Below are 18,818 nucleotides of genomic sequence, written 5' to 3' on the forward strand. Positions count from 1 at the left end.
CATAGCTATCCTATCTTTGAGAAACTTGTTTTTACACCCTTTCATTTTAGTCTTTAATGTTAGCTTAGATTAGTTTAAATCTTTCTAAAACATTTACATCTTCTTTTAAAGCTAACATCCATAAGAAAATCACCTATTTTCCTAATTTGAATATCGCTTGTGTTTGCGAAAACCCTTCCCAGTGAACGATCCTAGAACCACTATGTTATAGTAGCTTGGCTACTTTAGTAATAGTATTTAAGGGATAAATTTTGTTGATACGCCTTTAAAGCTAAGCTACCATGAGTCGAATCAATGCAGCATTGAGGGTGGTCTATTTCCCTCAGATTTCCATTTCAAGTGAGTATTGATCCAATAGGTGGAACAAGTTTAAGGCTGGCTTTTCGTCCCGTTTTGGGCCTGACGTCAAAGCAAGTTGCAAAGTGAAAAGTTGTGGGATCCATCTCATCTATGTGCAAGATCATCCTCAACAGAGCCTTCAACTATTCAATGTCAAAAAATGCCATGATGATACAGAGGATCACCCACATGTCTAGTTTCCAGCTCCCTCCGCCAAGGTACATCTTCTCTCTTTTTCATTTACTCAAGGTTAAAATATTTATTAGAATTAGTGAAAAAGAAGTATCTCGATGACTAATATTGTTATTTGTTTAGGAAGTTGAATGTGGTATTAGATATGTGTGGACCCCGCATTTCGGCTCAATGCGTTTCCCACGCGATGGCGAGCTCGATTTTTGATTTTGAAAAATGATTTAATTGGTTAAAAATAAAATGACTTGGAGTCGCCACTTATTTTTGTCTTATTTTTAAAAGGGTAAACAAAATAAGAAAGAAAAACCCTAAGTGTGACTCCTTATTTGGAAAAGGTGGTCTACGAAAAATCGGATCAGGTTCGGGGGTCAGGTTACTTATCAGGAAGGTACGGTAAGGAACCCTTCTAAGTCCCTAAAAAACGGGTTTCTACTAATAAAATGAAGCTAACGTGGCAATTGATGAGGAGATCAATGAATACCCGGAACTATCATGCACATATGAGGATCAAAGCATGCATATAGAAATACCAGAATGAGAAAAGATGCGTACCTAAGCGACGAACCACAAGGCGCTATCAAAAAGGAAGGTTAGTGCTCAATTAAGAAACAATAGCATACATATCAAAGAGCAGGATAAATCAATTATGTATGATAATCAAGTCAATCAGTCAGTCAATCAATCGATCAGTCACATATGTGGGGCCCCCACCAAAGCCCGTTTATTTTTACATGAATTAATTCCATAAATTCTATCATTTGGAGAAGGTGGAACGTCGGCCGGACAGAATTCCGGATGCGAGACATCCGGAAGGGAATGTTGGCGGAGAAGAATTCCGGATGCGAGACACCCGGGTGGAATGTCGGCGGAGAAGAATTCCGGATGCGAGACATCCGGATGGAATGCCGGCGGAGAAGAATTCCGGATGCGAGACATCCGGGTGGAATGAGTGAGAATTTTCGTCCGGGTGGAATGAGCGATGCCACACATCGCAAGGGGGACCGTCTGCATGTGCAAGAGAGAGAGAGAGCCACGTGGCATTTTTAGGGAGGACCCCATAGGTAGGTGAAGGTTTAGATAGAGAAACAGGCTTGGTGGGTTGTATGGATATGGAGGCTTGGGTGAGTGGTTTTAATGGGTATGTGAAGGAGTGAAGGATAGCAACAAGAAGAAGAACATGAAGACTTTAACCAGTATATCGGACCCATTTCATCGTTTCATCTAGGGGTCCAACATCCAGTGAGTTACGATGGAAAATACTCGTCAGAATAGAGCATAAAACACAGCAAACTCTTCCAATATTTAATTAGTTATCACCAAAACAGAACAACCCAACAAGCAGAAATGAAAAATCACTGACAATCAGACCTGGACAGTATGAAAAAAAATGGAAAATATACAGAAAAAAAACAAATGGTCATACCTGGGAATCTCTCTTCTCAGCTCCGTGTCCTGGACTCTTCCCAGTAACTCTACGCTCCTCTGTTCTTAGCTTCCTACTGTAGTTCAACCCATACTCTTTCCCTCAAAACTCTCAGAAAAATTCCTTCCTCCTCTACAATGCTGTCATCTCCCCCTTTTTCAGAAAACCCCCTCTGTTTCCGGGATTTTCCTTTTCAACGATCTCTACCGCAGCCACCTTTCTTGCACCCCTCCTTCTGCAGCCACCTTTCCTTCTCTCTCATCCGCGCCCCTTGACGGCCTGTGGGACCCCCTTCCAGAAAGTTCCTCCAAGTGTCAAAGTCCTACTACAACTTCAAAAAGTGAGGTGGATTCCTTATGGCCACCAAGGATGTGACACGTGGCCCACTGGGATAGTGACACCTGGCTAAAAATGTGATCTGCAAAAACAAATAGAGAAAAAGTGACCCATGCCTAAATGGGGGTCTACAAATATGCCCCTCTTCGGTAGAGCTCATGAGTGTAAGGAATATGAACACTGGAATGAAAAGAAGAGTGTGAATAATGAGGGGAACGAAGTGAACTCTACCGAAGAACAAATGAGACCCCCACAGGGATGTTAGTTAAACACGACTCAAAAGGCTAACAGACGATCACAAAGGCTCTGATCCTAAAAGAAAGATGATGTCTCAAATGCCTTTGAAGTCGTACTAAGGACTCAGGCTCCCTCTAAGATGTCTCCAAAAGTGACTTAAAAGACCAGATCAAACATGAGTAACGGTCGAACCACTTTGGAGAATGGAAAAGACTACGTCCAAAGGAGACTACCCGATCTGAGCTACATGAAAAGGAAAAATGTAGGGTGCCTAACAACACGATCAAGGTATGTGTCGTGAACTCAAGGGACTGTGTCATGTGCAAATGAACAGGAATCTGGACAAGCAATGATGAATAAGCGATAAGCACAGGGTGACTGGGTGAGGTAAGTAAGGGTGAATGCCAAAATCAGGAGAATCAAATGCGCAATGCCAACGAATACAAATGTCGGGGGTCGTGACCCTGGATGATACGACCAAGGAGAAATGACTCTGAATGCCAACAGGGAGAAAAAAAAAATGTGGTGACTCAAAATGCATGAATGGGTATGTACAATGGCTCTGAAAGCCAAACTAAAGAAAAGATGATAGCGGCACTGGATGCCAAATAGAACAATGGCTCTAAACGCTGACACTAAGGAAAGAAACAACTCAAGATGCCTGAAAGGGTATGTGCCCCATGGCTCTGGACATCGGAAAGAGTGACGCAGTGGCTCTAAACGCCAAAACCAAGAATACGACTCTGAACGTCAATATGGGAAATGGTGATGGCTCTGAACGCCGAACTGAAAACACGGTGATGGCTCTAAATGCCGAAACTAAAAAGTGATGATGGCTCTGAACGCCGAAACGAAGAATACGACTCTGAATGTCAAACTGGAAACCAATGATGGTTCTGTACGCCGAACTGAAAACACGGTGATGGCTCTGAACACCGAAACTAAAAAGTGATGATGGCTCTGAACGCCAAAACTGAGAAGTGATGATGATGACTCTGAACGTAAAACTGAGAAGTGATAACGACTTTGAATGCTGAAACCGAGGATGCGACTCTAAATGTCGATCTGAAAACCGATGATGGCTCTGAACGCCGAAGCTAAGAAGTGATGATGATGACTCTGAACGTCAAACTGAGAAGCGATAACGACTCTGAACGCCAAAACCGAGGATGCGACTCTGAATGTCGATCTAAAAACCGATGATGGCCCTGAACGCCGAACTGAAAACACGGTGATGGCTCTGAACGCCGAAACTAAAAAGTGATGATGGCTCTGAACGCCGAAGTTGAGAAGTGATGATGATGACTCTGAACGTCAAACTGAGAAGTGATAACGACTCTGAACGCCGAAACCGAGGATGCGACTCTGAATGTCGATCTGAAAACTGATGATGGCTCTGAACGCCGAACTGAAAACACGGTGATGGCTTTGAACGCCGAAACTAAAAAGTGATGATGGCTCTGAACGCCGAAACCAAGGATGCGACTCTGAATGTCGATTTGAAAACCGATGATGGCTCTGAACGCCGAACTAAAAACACAGTGATGGCTCTGAACGCCGAAACTAAAAAGTGATGATGGCTCTGAACGCCGAAGCTGAGAAGTGATGATGATGACTCTGAACGTCAAACTGAGAAGCGATAACGACTCTGAACGCCAAAACCGAGGATGCGACTCTGAATGTCGATCTAAAAACCGATGATGGCCCTGAACGCCGAACTAAAAACACGGTGATGGCTCTGAACGCCGAAACTAAAAAGTGATGATGGCTCTGAATGTCGAAGCTGAGAAGTGATGATGATGACTCTGAATGTCAAACTGAGAAGTGATGATGATGACTCTGAATGTCAAACTGAGAAGTGATAACGACTTTGAACGCCGAAACCGAGGATGCGACTCTGAATGTCGATCCGAAAACCGATGATGGCTCTGAACGCCGAACTGAAAACACGGTGATGGCTTTGAACGCCGAAACTAAAAAGTGATGATGGCTCTGAACGCCGAAACCGATGATGCAACTCTGAATGTCGATCTAAAAACCGATGATGGCTCTGAACGTCGAAACTAAAAAGTGATGATGGCTCTGAACGCCGAAGCTGAGAAGTGATGATGATGACTCTGAACGCCAAACTGAGAAGTGATAACGACTCTGAACGCCGAAACCGAGGATGCGACTCTGAATGTCGTAAAACGCGAATGAATGGTGGCTTTGAACGCCGAATTCGCAAGGAGACGATGAGGGGGAAATATACCCCAGTGTGGCATGCCGCTGCAAATCTCAATCCGCTGGAAATGGCTGAAAGGGACTCTACGAGTCTCGAACGATGCTCCACTGAGAGCTCATCTCGATGAAGAGCTCAGGAATAATGGTCAGTGAGGCGAATACCATATATCTGGGCCGAGTGATGGAAACTGTAATGGATATGTGAGAGAACGATCGCCTCCACAGCTAAATAAGGGAAATATGCCCCAGTATGGCATCAGATGTACCCGATCTGTCCTGATAACCCAAGAATAACACCAATAGGAGGCGTAACAGATCTGATATGTACCCCACTGAAATGATGATGCAGGAAATTTAGGCACCTAAGATAACTCCATCCAGGAATCACGACTATATCAAAGAGTATGAATCTAGCTGAATGACTCAAGAGAGGCTCCTCAGAGTATCAGAACAAAATGAAATCAAACATCAACCTGGCGTGTATCTCATAACCGTGGATGATCATGTAAACCAGTGGGGATCTATAAATCTCGATCAAGATGGGTAATATGCCCCAATGTGGCATCGAGAATGTAACATGTCGAAAAATCAGATGAGCTCAAATCATCTATGCCTGCAACTGAATCAAACTCACATATCGAAGGGGCGTCCCTCGGAAGGAAGCATGACGACATCTAAGCATCTAAAAGCACGAGCCTGGCTAGATGGCTCTCGATAGGCTCCACTAAGGAATCATCGTGAGGATAGCAAATATATCGTCATCTCTGCATACATCTCGCAAACAAGGATAAGCATGCAAACCCGTGAGGATCTGTAAAGTCATATCTGAAATAGGAATGTGCTCTAGTATGGCATCGAATACGTGACAGATCAGAAAATGGCAGGTGTCATCAAATCACCCTTCGTCAAATGCATGATCCCGATAATCCCAACACAACTGAAATGAATCTAACCATCAGAAAGGTGTCTTCCAGAAGAAAAAGCATGATAATATCCAAATGGCAACCGAATCTCAAACACCTGTCCAAGCAGAGGCTATTGAAGACGATATCTGATCTCATGGCCTCATGGTGGTCTTAAGACACGAGACGTAACGTAGGCTAGGGTGATAAGGTGATCGAAACGAAGGGAAACTAAGCTCAAATACCCGATGATCAAAATCCATGCCCTCATGTATGAAATGCAGCAAGTATAGTGAATCCCATGAGCCATGGACCTGAGGATGCCTAACGTGAATATGATGTCGATAAGGAGACAAATGAAGCAAAATGAACTGATAGTGATATGTGTAATGATGATGTGAAGTGAGTATCAAACCCGAGATGGGTTGCTGAAAGGGGAGAATAAGATGTGAAGAGAATGAGATGAATCACAAGCGACGATAAAAACGACAGCGGAATAGTGAATATGTGAAGAAAGGTGGTGATCGACTCAGATCAAACATCAATAATGAATATAATGATGGAAAGGACAATGACTCGGAGTCCTTAAGAGAAGGTCACTCATCTCTCTCACAAGTAGATATGACAAAGCAATACAAATAACATGGGATCTTAGAGAGCTCACATACGAACTCCCAAGAACGAACATACTCGATAAAAATGACCCCCAAACATCAATATACATACTCAATGATCGAGAACACTATGGGCATACACACATGCGCTTATTATTATTATTTTTTTTTTTTCTTTTTTTTTTTACATATATACACATACGCGTACCATGAACATGATCAAATGAACCCCAAAGATGATATCAATAACAAATGGACACACTCCTAAGTGCTAAGGCAACAAACAAACTCTCTCTGACGAGATGACCTTCTCAAACTAAGGATCTTTAAACTAGTGTTCGAGAGATAGATGGTGGAAATGATGTGACTATCCTCCATGTGATGAACTGAGGGGGATCACCACTCAGGGTGAAGAGAATGATGCAAATGAGTGGTAGATAGGATAAACAAGATGAGACGAATAACACAACCAATGAGGTGAGATGAAAATGCAGTGATGCAAACATATAGGGAATATAATGAGGAGAATGCACCCCTAGGTCCAAGGCTCATGCGACTCCTAAACAATGATGCATGCATACACTAAAGGGCCCCCAACCCGGTGAGAAAGTGTGAGTAAGGCAATCAAGAAAGAAAGACTATAATGCGCGTGCGAGGCTCAATGGGCTAGCAATAGTATATATATATCAGAAGGGGGATAAAGGGATATAGCTAACCGAAATGATGGCCACCCATCCTGCGACCATGGACTCAAACATAGTACCTCTTTAGCTTATCCACATTGGTCGGCTCTGAGAACTGGTTTCCATCTAAATCCATCAGCCATGCAGCACCCTCTGGAGTCAACTCCCTGATGAAATAAGGTCCGCTCCAACTAGGTCTGAACTTCCCTCTTGGATCCCTGATCAACCCTCTGATGACTCTCAAGACTAAGTCACCTATATGTAGTGGTCTAGGCTTGACCCGCTTTTTGAAAGCGCGGGCCATCTTCCTCTGATATGCACGAACGTGGTCCGCTGCTCTCAATCTCCTCTCATCTAGGAGATTGTGCTGATCAAATCGTCTGTATCACTCTATCGGCAGAAGCACGGTCCAAACATAACAACAACATTCCATCAGGTGATCGTCTGTATAGCGTCTCGCCACAAATCACAAATCGGGCGCCTAACTGTCTCAATGCTCTCCTATCCTTGGCCGTAGCGGCCTCAAGATATACGCCAAGTCTCAAAAAATGATATATATCATGGTACCATGGCAAACCATCATCAGGCTCTACATCATCAATCAAACAACAATAAGTAGGAGCATATCTCGACTCGATCAACAGAGGTCGAACAGTGGCATCAGCAGGAATATCAATCATGGAAGCTAGAGTAGCTAAAGCATCAACAAACTGGTTCTGCACTTTAGGCAGATGTGTGTATCTCAAATCATCAAATCTCATGACCAGTAGCTCCAAATACGCATGATAAGGCCTAAGCTTCGCATCTCTAGTCTTCCACTCGCCCTGAACCTATCTCAATACCAAATTGGAGTCACCAAACACCTCCATCTGTCCAATCCCGAGCTCGAGGGTTGTCTCTAATCCCAATATACATGCCTCATACTCAACAATGTTGTTCGTGGCCGGATGTCGATCCGAGAATGCCAAACGAACAGATCTGGGAATGTGATCACCAAGAGGGGATATCAGCAAGACGCCTATCCCATATCCAGAATGGTTGGCCGCACCATCGAAGTACATGCGCCAACCTGACAGACTAGTCACAACTGCGACATCCTCGTCTGGAAAATCATTGTCAATAGCTCAGGCATCAGAAACTGGTAATGAGGCTAGGTGATCTGCTACAATGCTCCCTCTGACGGACTTCTGAGTGACATAATAGATGTCAAACTCAGTCAAAAGTACCAACCATCTCATGAGGCGACTGACCAGAGCAGGTCTATCAAACAAATATCTTAAAGGATCTAGACGGGATATCAAATGCATGGAATACTCAGTCATGTAATGTCTCAATCGGCGAGTGACCCAAACCAATGCCAAGCAATAGTGCTCAATCATGACATATCTCGTCTCATAGTCAAGCATCCTCTTACTCAGATAGTAAATGGCTCGGTCTTTGCCCGAATCATCGAGCTGAGCTAACATGCATCCCAAAGCTACGTCTGAGACTGATAAGTATAGGAGTAGAGGGCGGCCCGGTGTAGGAGGCGCTAAGACTGGAGGCGACAACAAGTACTCCCTGATCCTCTCGAATGCGCGCTGACACTGATCATCCCAAACAGTAGGTTGACTCCTTCTCAAGAGTCGGAAAAGGGGCTCACAGATGTCTGTCAATCTGGAGATGAATCTGCTAATGTACTGAAGTCTACCCAAGAAGCCTCTGACCTCCCTCTCTGTCATCGGTGCAGGTATGTCAATGATGGCTCTGATCTTATCCGGATCTACCTCTATGCCTCTCTCACTGACCATATACCCCAAGAGTTTCCCAGAAGCCACTCCGAAAGTGCACTTCTTGGGATTCAGTCTCAACCTGAACTGTCGAATCCTCTCAAAGAACCTCTCCAGAGCTGCTAAATGATATGATCTACCTCGGGATTTCACTATCATGTTGTCTACATAAACCTCGACATCCCGATGCATCATGTCATGGAAGAGGGTGGTCGCTGCCCTCTGATAGGTGGCTCCCGCGTTCTTCAATCCGAATGGCATGACTCTATAGCAATAAGTGCCCCACTTGGTAATGAAAGACGTCTTCTCCATGTCCTCTGAAGCCATCAAGATCTGACTGTACCCGGAAAATCTGTCCATAAAGGACAACATCGAATGACCTGTCGTACTGTCAACTAGCATGTCGATGTGTGGAAGAGGAAAATCATCCTTAGGACTGGCCTTGTTAAGATCTCGGAAATCAACACAGACTCTCACCTTGCCGTCCTTTTTGGGAACAAGGACGACATTGGCCAGCCACTTAGGGTACTCGACCACTAACAAAAATCCTACACTGAGCTGCTTCTGGATCTCCTCCTTCATTTGCAAGCTCAACGAGGATGCAATCGTCTCAACTTCTGCTTAACCGGTCTGGCATGGGGCAGAAGTGGCAAACGATGTTGGACGATAGATGGATCAAGGCCCGGCATGTCCTCATAGGACCATGCAAAGACGTCCAAGTATGCTCTGAGCAACTGGATGAGGCTGTCCTTCTCATCTACAGATAGATCTGACCCGATCCTCAACTCCCTAGGCTGATCTGCGGTGCCGAAATCAACAATCTCTGTGTCCCCTACAGCAGGTGAAACCCTCTGATCAACAGGATCCGAATCGGAAACAGAAGATGAGTCATCATCTAAGTCATGCTGTGCAATCTCATCATCAATATCAAGAATCTGTGATGTGGGTGAAGATGGTGCAGACAAGATAATATCACGAGAGACAGGCAAATACTCAAAAGTGCTCAAATCCATAGATGAAGAGTCGGAAACATAGTCAGGACGGGAGACAAATCCCGATAAAACATCAAATGAAAGAGGTGAGTCCACAAAGTCGGACACTCCCTTAACAAGGCTAACAGGGTCGTCAATCAAATCAACAACAGCTATAGCATCCTCAACAATCTCCGGAGCAGGGGCAGTCTGGATCTCCTCAGCGATCTCGATGAAGAACACCCCGAAAAGATCGAATGGTGAAGTGAGCCCAGGATGAACTCTCTCCTCGATACGGCTCAGGCTCATCGCGAGCATCTCATCGATATACTCGTCATGTGGCACGGCTCCGTCCACTATGTCGTTGTCCTCGGCAAACGCCCCATGATCATCGATCTCATCAGGGAAACAAAACGTCATAAGGCTCGTGCAATCCGAAGAGGAAGGAGTAATCAACACAGAAATCGAAGGACCAGGGGCTTCATCTCTCAATCGTAACTGCTGGACAAGGCGCTGAAGCTCGGCCTCCTAGGTGGTGCTAAGTCCTCCGATGATCCCGTCATATGGTGAGTGCGGCTCCGATGCCCTCATAAAGTAATCTGCTAGGCTCCTGGTGTACGGACGCATAGGATGATAGAAAGGAGTATGAGCCAGTCGAGCCCTCACCCTCTCCTTGAGCAATCGCGCCATATAGAGATAGTCGGCCTCAGTGGGGATGAACCCGAGTCCGAACGGTACGTCGTGATCAGGGATGGCTATGAACTCGCTAGGCCCGTGCTGACGACGCCCTAATCCCATGCCCGGAAGATAAGACATGCTCCGCATAATATCGAGCACCACCGTACTGTTGTGCTGATCGAAGGACATGGCTACGAAATCCTGGCAGAAATCCTCTATCTCCACGATCTGCACCTCATCGAAGGTGAATCCAGTCAGAAAAAGATCGTCATCAGCGTAACTAATCTCGAGCATAGGCTCGGTAGTAATGAACATGTCCCCCATAGCCAGCACCACGACGACCTGACCATCGTGAATAAACTTCACCTTCTGATGAAGGAAAGAAGGAATGGCCCCGGCTTTGTGGATCCATGGTCGGCCTAGAAGCATGTTAAAGGATGTAGGAATCCTCAAAACCTGAAACACGGCGATAAAAGTGGTCGGACCGATCAGCAACTCGATCTCCAATGTGCCCATTACCTCCCTCCGAGTACTGTCATATGCGCGAACGGTCTGAGTGGAGGGACCGAAATCAGAAGGAACGTATCCAAGGGCGATGGCAGTGGCAAGAGGACATACGTTCAGGGCTGAGCCATTGTCCAAAAGGACAGATGGGACTCGACGGCCTGAACAACCGACAGATATGTAAAGCGGACGAGTGTGGTCCGAGCCCTCCGGTGGCAAATCGTCGTCCGAGAATACGATACATGTGGCTCGGCCAGCCGTCATCATGTGAATCAAACCCTCAGGAGTGGTGGTAGTCTCAACTCTGATCTGGCTCAGGGCTCTAATTAATGTATCTCGATGAGTGCTCGAAGATGCCAACAAACTCCAAATGGAGATACGAGCCTGAGTGCTCTGTAGTTGCCTCAAAATCTCATCATCCTCTGCTCTGACCTCCTCGGAAACAGATGTACCCTCGACTGGCCTAGCTGCCGTGGGAGGTGGCTGTCGCATCACTCTACTTCCTCGGAGGATATACTGGACATCCGGAGTCTGAGAAATATCAATATGTGGAGCCTAAATCTCCTCAACATCCGGGATCAGAATGTACGGCGTCCGAACGCTATAGCGTGTGAATGTCAGAGGCTCATAAGTGGTAGCCTGTACAGATGCTACCTCAGGAACTAATCAGAAAGGAGTGAGCATCTGTGGCTCTAGGGTTACCCCACTCGTCTCTTAAATCTCAGCTGGCATGATAGGCTCTGGGTCTTAATCATCCCAACTCAACATATGGACATGATCGTCAGTCTCATCAAAGTCCAAGAAATGAATACCACCGGCTGGGGGGAGGAACTGCGTGCGTGGTATGGGTCGGTAACGGGTTGTGGTCACACTCGGCTGACCCAAGTGTACCAAACCCTAGTCTATCAGATTCTGAATAGTGTGCCTCAGAGCAGTGCATCGATCAGTCTCATGTCCAGGCCCCTGATGCTAAGCACAATGCAGATCCATCCTGAACTGCGGCGGAATAGGCTGAGGTGGTGGTCGAGGGGTGAGAGCAGTCAATAAACCAGCCTCTGTGAGCTTCCGAAGAGCCTGGCTCAACGGCATGCCTATCTGCGAGAACTGCCTCTGCGTCCTCAAAGCAAACGGAGCAGAAGTCTGCTAGGCTCCAGGTCGGGGATAAGGTGCCGCAAGTCTCGCGGTGAACTGAGCAGCGTAGCATGGCTTCCCTATGGCTGTGTAGGAAACCGCGAGTCTCTCAATGCCCTGAGTGGCATAAGAAGGTAAAACCAATGTCTGTGGCATGTATGTCTGATCATAAGCCGAACGAGGTGCCCGTGGCCTGTGCTGATGAGATGCATAGGAAGAATGAGGCTCGGAAAACCGTGGGATCGACTGATGGCGCCTGAGAGGCCTCTAACTGGAAGAACCGATGGCGCTCACATCTGCTGACCTCGGTCCTACAAAGGGCTTCTTCCCCTTAATATCACTAGGGGAAGAATCTGTACATAATCCTCTCGAGATGCCGTCCTCGACATCGTATAAAGCCATAACCAATGACCCAAAATCTGCGAACGGTACCCCGACCACGTGTCTGGCGATCCTGGGTTGTAAACTCCTCAAGACCATCTGTATCTGATCTCTCTCTGAACGTCTGTCAATAATCTCGGCAATCTTCCCGCGCCAGCGGGAAATGAATGAAGAAATTGACTCGTCCGATCTCTGCCTAAGAGCCTCTAACTCTCTCCTCAATACATCCACGACAGTGTTAAATGAAAACTGTCGTAGGAACTCCCGAGCCAAGTCATCCCATGTCCGACGTCGTGAAGACTCCAAAGAAGCGAACCATCGCTGGGCTGCCCCACTCAGAGATAGCGGGAATAGAGTAATCATCTGAGACTCGTCCAAACCATGAGCCCTCATCACGGTTTATATAAAGTCTAAGGTGGAGGCGCGGACAACCAATGCCTGTATATCTCTCGATGTCTGGCATCCTGAACTTAGCCGGCAAACTGGCTACCGACATACCCTCAAAATCATCCCAAACAACTGATCCATCTAACACTCTCATCTGCCTCATACACTGCTTGAGGTGGTCCATACATGCATGAGTGTCATCAGCGACAGTGGTCTGGACAACAGTGGGCGAAGCGATCTCAGAATGCCCGTGTAATACATATGGTGATGTCTGAGGCACTGAAGGAACAGGTAGGGGTGGTGGAGGTGGATGTGAGTCATACAGTGTCTCATCTTGAACTGCTGGTGGTCTACCTTGCTAACCACCTATCTCCTGCCTGAGGCTAGCCAAAGCCTCCTGGATAGAAGTCATGGCGGTAGTGAACTGATCCATAGTAACAACCTGCTGATCCATACTCTGTCTCTCTGAATACCGGACTAATCTCCCTTCAACTCTGACCCAAGAAGGTGTATCCAGACTATGAACGAAATCCGATCCTGACTAGATGAGAAGCGGAATGTGGATACGGTATAAGAAAAGTATGAAAGGAATGATAATCTGAACTGAAACGAGCAATGCATCCAAGACGAAGGCGGACTGTCCGACCGTACTCAAAACTCGCACTGATCTCTATGCACTCTCAATTGGAGACTAAAAGAGGGAGCGTCAAATCCAAAATGTGACCACAGAGGCGCCAAAGGCCCTCACATGCACCCACGTGTAGGGATGGAGTCCTAATCGAAAGATCTATGGCTCAACCTATGAGGTGAAGGTGGCTCTAAATGGATGTGGATGGACTTTAAAAGATCCCTAGCAGAAGCGATCATACCCTCCAGCGGTATGCAACCCTCTACACACATCCGAAAAGACGGGGCGCTTCCATGCAGGGTGGTAATCACTTCCACGCATGCACTACCTCGACATCCCAGGGGGTTTCCTATGGTGAAACCTCTCAAACTCTCAATGCTCAAAAGCCAACTAGAGTGCACAGTGAACGATGTGGGTGCATCCGATAACCCTAAGAAGCTAAAACAAGAAAGAAAACATACTGGCTACACAAATATCCATGAAACCTAGCTCTGGGCTATATAGGTCTTCAATGATCGGACTCCAATCGACATCAAAGTGTTGCTCTCCTTCAAAATGCTCCCGTGCATCGATATAGCCCGTTGCTAGACCCTACTCCTAATCTCCGGCTCGGTCAGAGAGCAAGCGCACAGAAAGTCTCACACTTGCAATAGTGAGAACCGGGATGAAAGGAATGACCGAAACCAAGAGAGTTGGAGGTAAGGGGATATATATGCGGCCCACAGAGACAGGCGACATGCAATCATGCAGAAGGAGGGCAGTCATGCAACATGCAATCAAGCAGAGTATAGGATATATCAATCATGTCCACACAAAAGCTATGAGGATCAAGACGAATAGTGATACAAACATCATGCTCAAAGACGATCAAAATAATATATAAGTCAGAGAATCAACATGTCAGCCGAGTGATATACAGAGGTGAGTGTATGCATGTGAAGTGATCAGAAAAATCAGGCCAAAATCAGAATCAATACACTAAGCAATGCAATAAGATCAATGATCAATAATCCAACATGTCAACGTCTCAAACGAATATATCAATGAAACACAGAAGAAATCATGGCATTGGAATCCTCAATCAAGATAAATCAGTCAACATAATCAGTATGTCAGAATCCCAAATGAATACAACGCCCAAGCATGTATAAAAAAATCCTCAATGCGCGATCAAGAGATGAACATCCACTGATCATCTAATCGAATGCCACGTTTGCTTCACTCTAAGTTCAAGCTTGACCCTCTAAATTTTCCCCAGCGAAGTCGCCATTTTGTGGACCCCGCATTTCGGCTCAATGCGTTTCTCACGCGATGGCGAGCTCGATTTTTAATTTTGAAAAATGATTTAATTGGTTAAAAAAAAATGACTTGGAGTCGCCACTTATTTTTGTTTTATTTTTAAAAGGGTAAACAAAATAAGAAAGAAAAACCCTAAGTGTGACTCCTTATTTGGAAAAGGTGGTCTACGAAAAACCGGATCAGGTTCGGGGGTCAGGTTACTTATCAGGAAGGTACGGTAAGGAACCGTAGCACCCTTCTAAGTCCCTAAAAAACGGGTCTCTACTAATAAAATGAAGCTAACGTGGCAATTGATGAGGAGATCAATGAATACCCGGAACTATCATGCACATATGAGGATCAAAACATGCACATAGAAATACCAGAATGAGAAAAAATGCGTACCTAAGTGACGAACCACAAGGCGCTATCAAGAAGGAAGGTTAGTGCTCAATTAAGAAACAATAGCATACATATCAAAGAGCAGGATAAATCAATTATGTATGATAATCAAGTCAATCAGTCAGTTAATCAATCGATCAGTCACATATGTGGGGCCCCCACCAAAGCTCGTTTATTTTTGCATGAATTAATTCCATAAATTCCATCATTTGGAATTACAGAATTTAACTTTTGCTTATTTCAAAACAATTTAAAATCATGGAAGTTATGAAGGTTGCATGCCAGAAAGAAAAATGGCATCAAAATTTTATTAATAATGGGATCTTGGGCACCTCAAGAAAATGCTCTAAGGATGAAGAAAAAGGTGGAACATCTGTCGGACATAATTCCGGATGTGAGATATCCAGAGAAGGTTGAACGTCAGCCGAACAGAATTCCGGATGTGAGACATCCGGAAAAGGTGGAACGTCGGCCGGACAGAATTCCGGATACGAGACATCCAAATGGGAATGTCGGCGGAGAAGAATTCCGGATGCGAGACACCCAGGTGGAATGTCGGCGGAGAAGAATTCCGAATGCGAGACACCCGGATGGAATGCCGACGGAGAAGAATTCCGGATGCGAGACATCCGGATGGAATGTCGACGGAGAAGAATTCCGGATGCGAGACATCCGGATGGAATGCCGGCGGAGAAGAATTCCGGATGCGAGACATCCGGGTGGAATGAGTGAGAATTTCCGTCCGGGTGGAATGAGCGATGCCACGCGTCGCAAGGGGGACCGTCTGCATGCGCAAGGGAGAGAGAGAGCCACGTGGCATTTTTAGGGAGGATCCCATAGGTAGGTGAAGGTTTAGAGAGAGAAACGGGCTTGGTGGGTTGTATGGATATGGAGGCTTGGGTGAGTGGTTTTAATGGGTATGTGAAAGAGTGAAGGATAGCAACAAGAAGAAGAACATGAAGACTTTAACCAGCATATCGGACCCATTTCATCGTTTCATCCAAGGGTCCAACATCCAGTGAGTTACGATGGAAAATACTCGTCAGAATAGAGCATAAAACACAGCAAACTCTTCCAATATTTAATCAGTTATCACCAAAACAGAACAACCCAACAAGCAGAAATGAAAAATCATTGACAATCAGACCTGGACAGTATGAAAAAAAATGGAAAATATACAGAAAAAAAACAAATGGTCATACCTAGGAATCTCCCTTCTCAGCTCCGTGTCCTGGACTCTTCCCAGTAACTCTACGTTCCTCTGTTCTTAGCTTCCTACTGTAGCTCAACCCATACTCTTTCCCTCAAAACTCTCAGAAAAACTCCTTCCTCCTCTACAATGCTGTCCTCTCCCCCTTTTTCGAAAAACCCCCTCTGTTTCCGGGATTTGCCTTTTCAACGATCTCTACCGCAGCCACCTTTCCTACACCCTTCCTTCTGCAGCCACCTTTCCTTCTCTCTCATCCGTGCCCCTTGACGGCCTGCGGGACCCCCTTCCAGAAAGTTCCTCCACGTGTCAAAGTCCTACTGCAGCTTCAAAAAGCGAAGTGGATTCCTTATGGCCACCAAGGATGTGACACGTGGCTCGCTGGGATAGTGACACCTGGCTAAAAATGTGATCTGCAAAAACAAATAGAGAAAAAGTGACCCATGCCTAAATGGCGGTCTACAATATGTTCAAGCTTTGATTTTAACTGTTTATTCTTAACTATACCAAAATAAAAAATTTCATTTTTAAAAGAGATGTGAGTATTTATTCTGACATATCTTTGAAATAAATTATTGAATTTAGAACCCCGAAACCATATTCAAATTTTAAAAGTTAAAATTATCTAACTTAGATAAGTATAGATACTAAATGGATTTTATAAAATATTTTTTTATTTTATTTAATGCTTATAAATTAATTTTACTTAAACCCTAATATATGTTATAAAAATAAATTCTTAAAAGTGGTCTTTTTGTATTTTGTAGTTGATATGTTGGTATATATTTTTTGAGGTGAGATATCTTCCATTTGATTTTGAGATTTATTAAATGTTTAGATTTTAAAATTTCATTGAGTAGTTACTAATTTATAAATAGCTACATAATTATTTAAATTATATTCTATATAATTTTTTTTAAACATTTTATATTTTATTAAATTATTCTTTTAGGGGTGGTTGTTTTATAACTAAAATTAAGCAACTAAGTTAATTAAAAATTAATATATATATATATATGTTAAAAAAAGTATTTTAAAAATAATATTTTTATATATTTAAAATTTTAGATATGTTATAATCATGTTATCGTAATTTGATAGGAGATTAACAAACTAGAATCATGTTAACGGGTTTTTCTTCTACTTTAATTTTGATATGATTATTAAATGAATTACATTTGAGTGGAATAAATTTTAATATCTTAGGTTATGTTTGGTTCGAAAAATTTGAGGAAAAATGTAGGAAAAAAAAAAGAAGAAAAAGTATAAAGAAAGAAAAAGTGAAGAAAAATAAAAAATAAATTAAAAGTTGATAAATTATTTTTATTTATTATTTCCAACTCATTTTACTTATTTTAATTCATTGATATAAAGATTAAATAATTTAAAAATATATAAGTTTTTAATTAGTTTTAATCATATTTAATTTTCTTGGATATTTTTTATAAAACAATCAAATATGAGAAAATCATTTTTCTTTTCAATTTTTTTCTTTTTCTATTATTTTTGCGAACCAAACGTAACCTTAAAATTATTAAATATTTAGAACAACACGGTAACAAATTTCATGTTTTGCTACCATAAATTTTTATGGGAAAAAAGAAGATTTTTGAATTAATTCAAATTAATTTCACACTAAATAATTAAAAGAAAAAAAAAAGTCTTAAGCATGCCGGAGACAAATATTTAAATATATATATATATATACATATATTGAATTTTTTTTTCCAGATTAGAGTCAAATTTTGTTAATTTTGTTTAAGAACAATAAAATTAAAATAAATTTTAATTCTAAAATCATTCTGTTAATTTTGATTTTATTTTTATTTTTATTTCACGTTATTGAAATGATTTTTCTGTTTCAGGCTTTGAGCTAAGCTCTCCTCTCTCCCATCAACTTTGGTTTCGGTCTCTCCTCTCACCGTTGGCGAATCACAAACCTCACCGGCATAACGGGCAATGAAATATTCCTATTGCTGAAAACGCTGATCGGTCGGAGATTAAAGCCCTAGATCAACCAGAATCTCACTGAAGAACCCTACCGAAAAAAGAGCATCCTTGAGACTGCGAGAACAAGTTCGAGAAGACATTTTGTTAATTTTTTTTACTTTATTTTGTTTAATTTCCTGTGATAATCTGCCTCTGTCACTGATTTTCAGTTTGAAATTGACGTTTTCTAGGTTTAGATGTTCTTCCTTAGCTTGATTGAGCACACAGTGCAATTGCGGCCTCATCTTCTGGACCTTCCCCTCAATGAAGCCGTCAAAGGAGAGTTTGAAAGTCTCTTCTTAGACAAGGTCTGGAGATTGAGCATTATCTTTGCGTTTTTAATTTGTTATTGAGATTTCAAAGCATTTAAGGGACAGAAAGTCTTGTGACGAAGATTATTGTGAATTTGGGGCTATGTATCTCTGTGTATGATATGAGGTCTACTGATGGTGGTTTTGTCTTTCCTAGGGATGGTGTGCTTCTGTTCTTAATCAAAAATTTGGTTTTCATACATTATCTATCTTGTTCTTTGATACAAGTGCAT

At 43.5% G+C, this 18,818-nt stretch overlaps 1 protein-coding gene across 10 annotated transcripts in view; it reads left to right on the top strand.

Moving 5' to 3' along the window:
• Positions 1–18,818, top strand: part of LOC104878102 (disease resistance protein RPV1) — a 205,254-nt gene that overhangs the window by 176,965 nt on the left and 9,471 nt on the right. For 4 of the 10 annotated variants that reach the window (XR_009466086.1, XR_009466082.1, XR_009466083.1 and 1 more), the window contains exons 1-3: positions 413–557; positions 18,151–18,361; positions 18,466–18,582. The gene's annotated coding sequence lies outside the window, so the exon portion shown is untranslated. Of the gene's footprint in view, positions 1–412; positions 558–18,150; positions 18,379–18,444; positions 18,583–18,818 lie in introns of those variants that run through there. The other 6 variants (XR_009466069.1, XR_009466073.1, XR_009466070.1 and 3 more) reach the window with 3 other exon arrangements.

The sequence above is a fragment of the Vitis vinifera genome, chromosome 7 (assembly GCF_030704535.1).
Source record: "Vitis vinifera cultivar Pinot Noir 40024 chromosome 7, ASM3070453v1".
Taxonomy (NCBI): Eukaryota; Viridiplantae; Streptophyta; class Magnoliopsida; order Vitales; family Vitaceae; genus Vitis; species Vitis vinifera.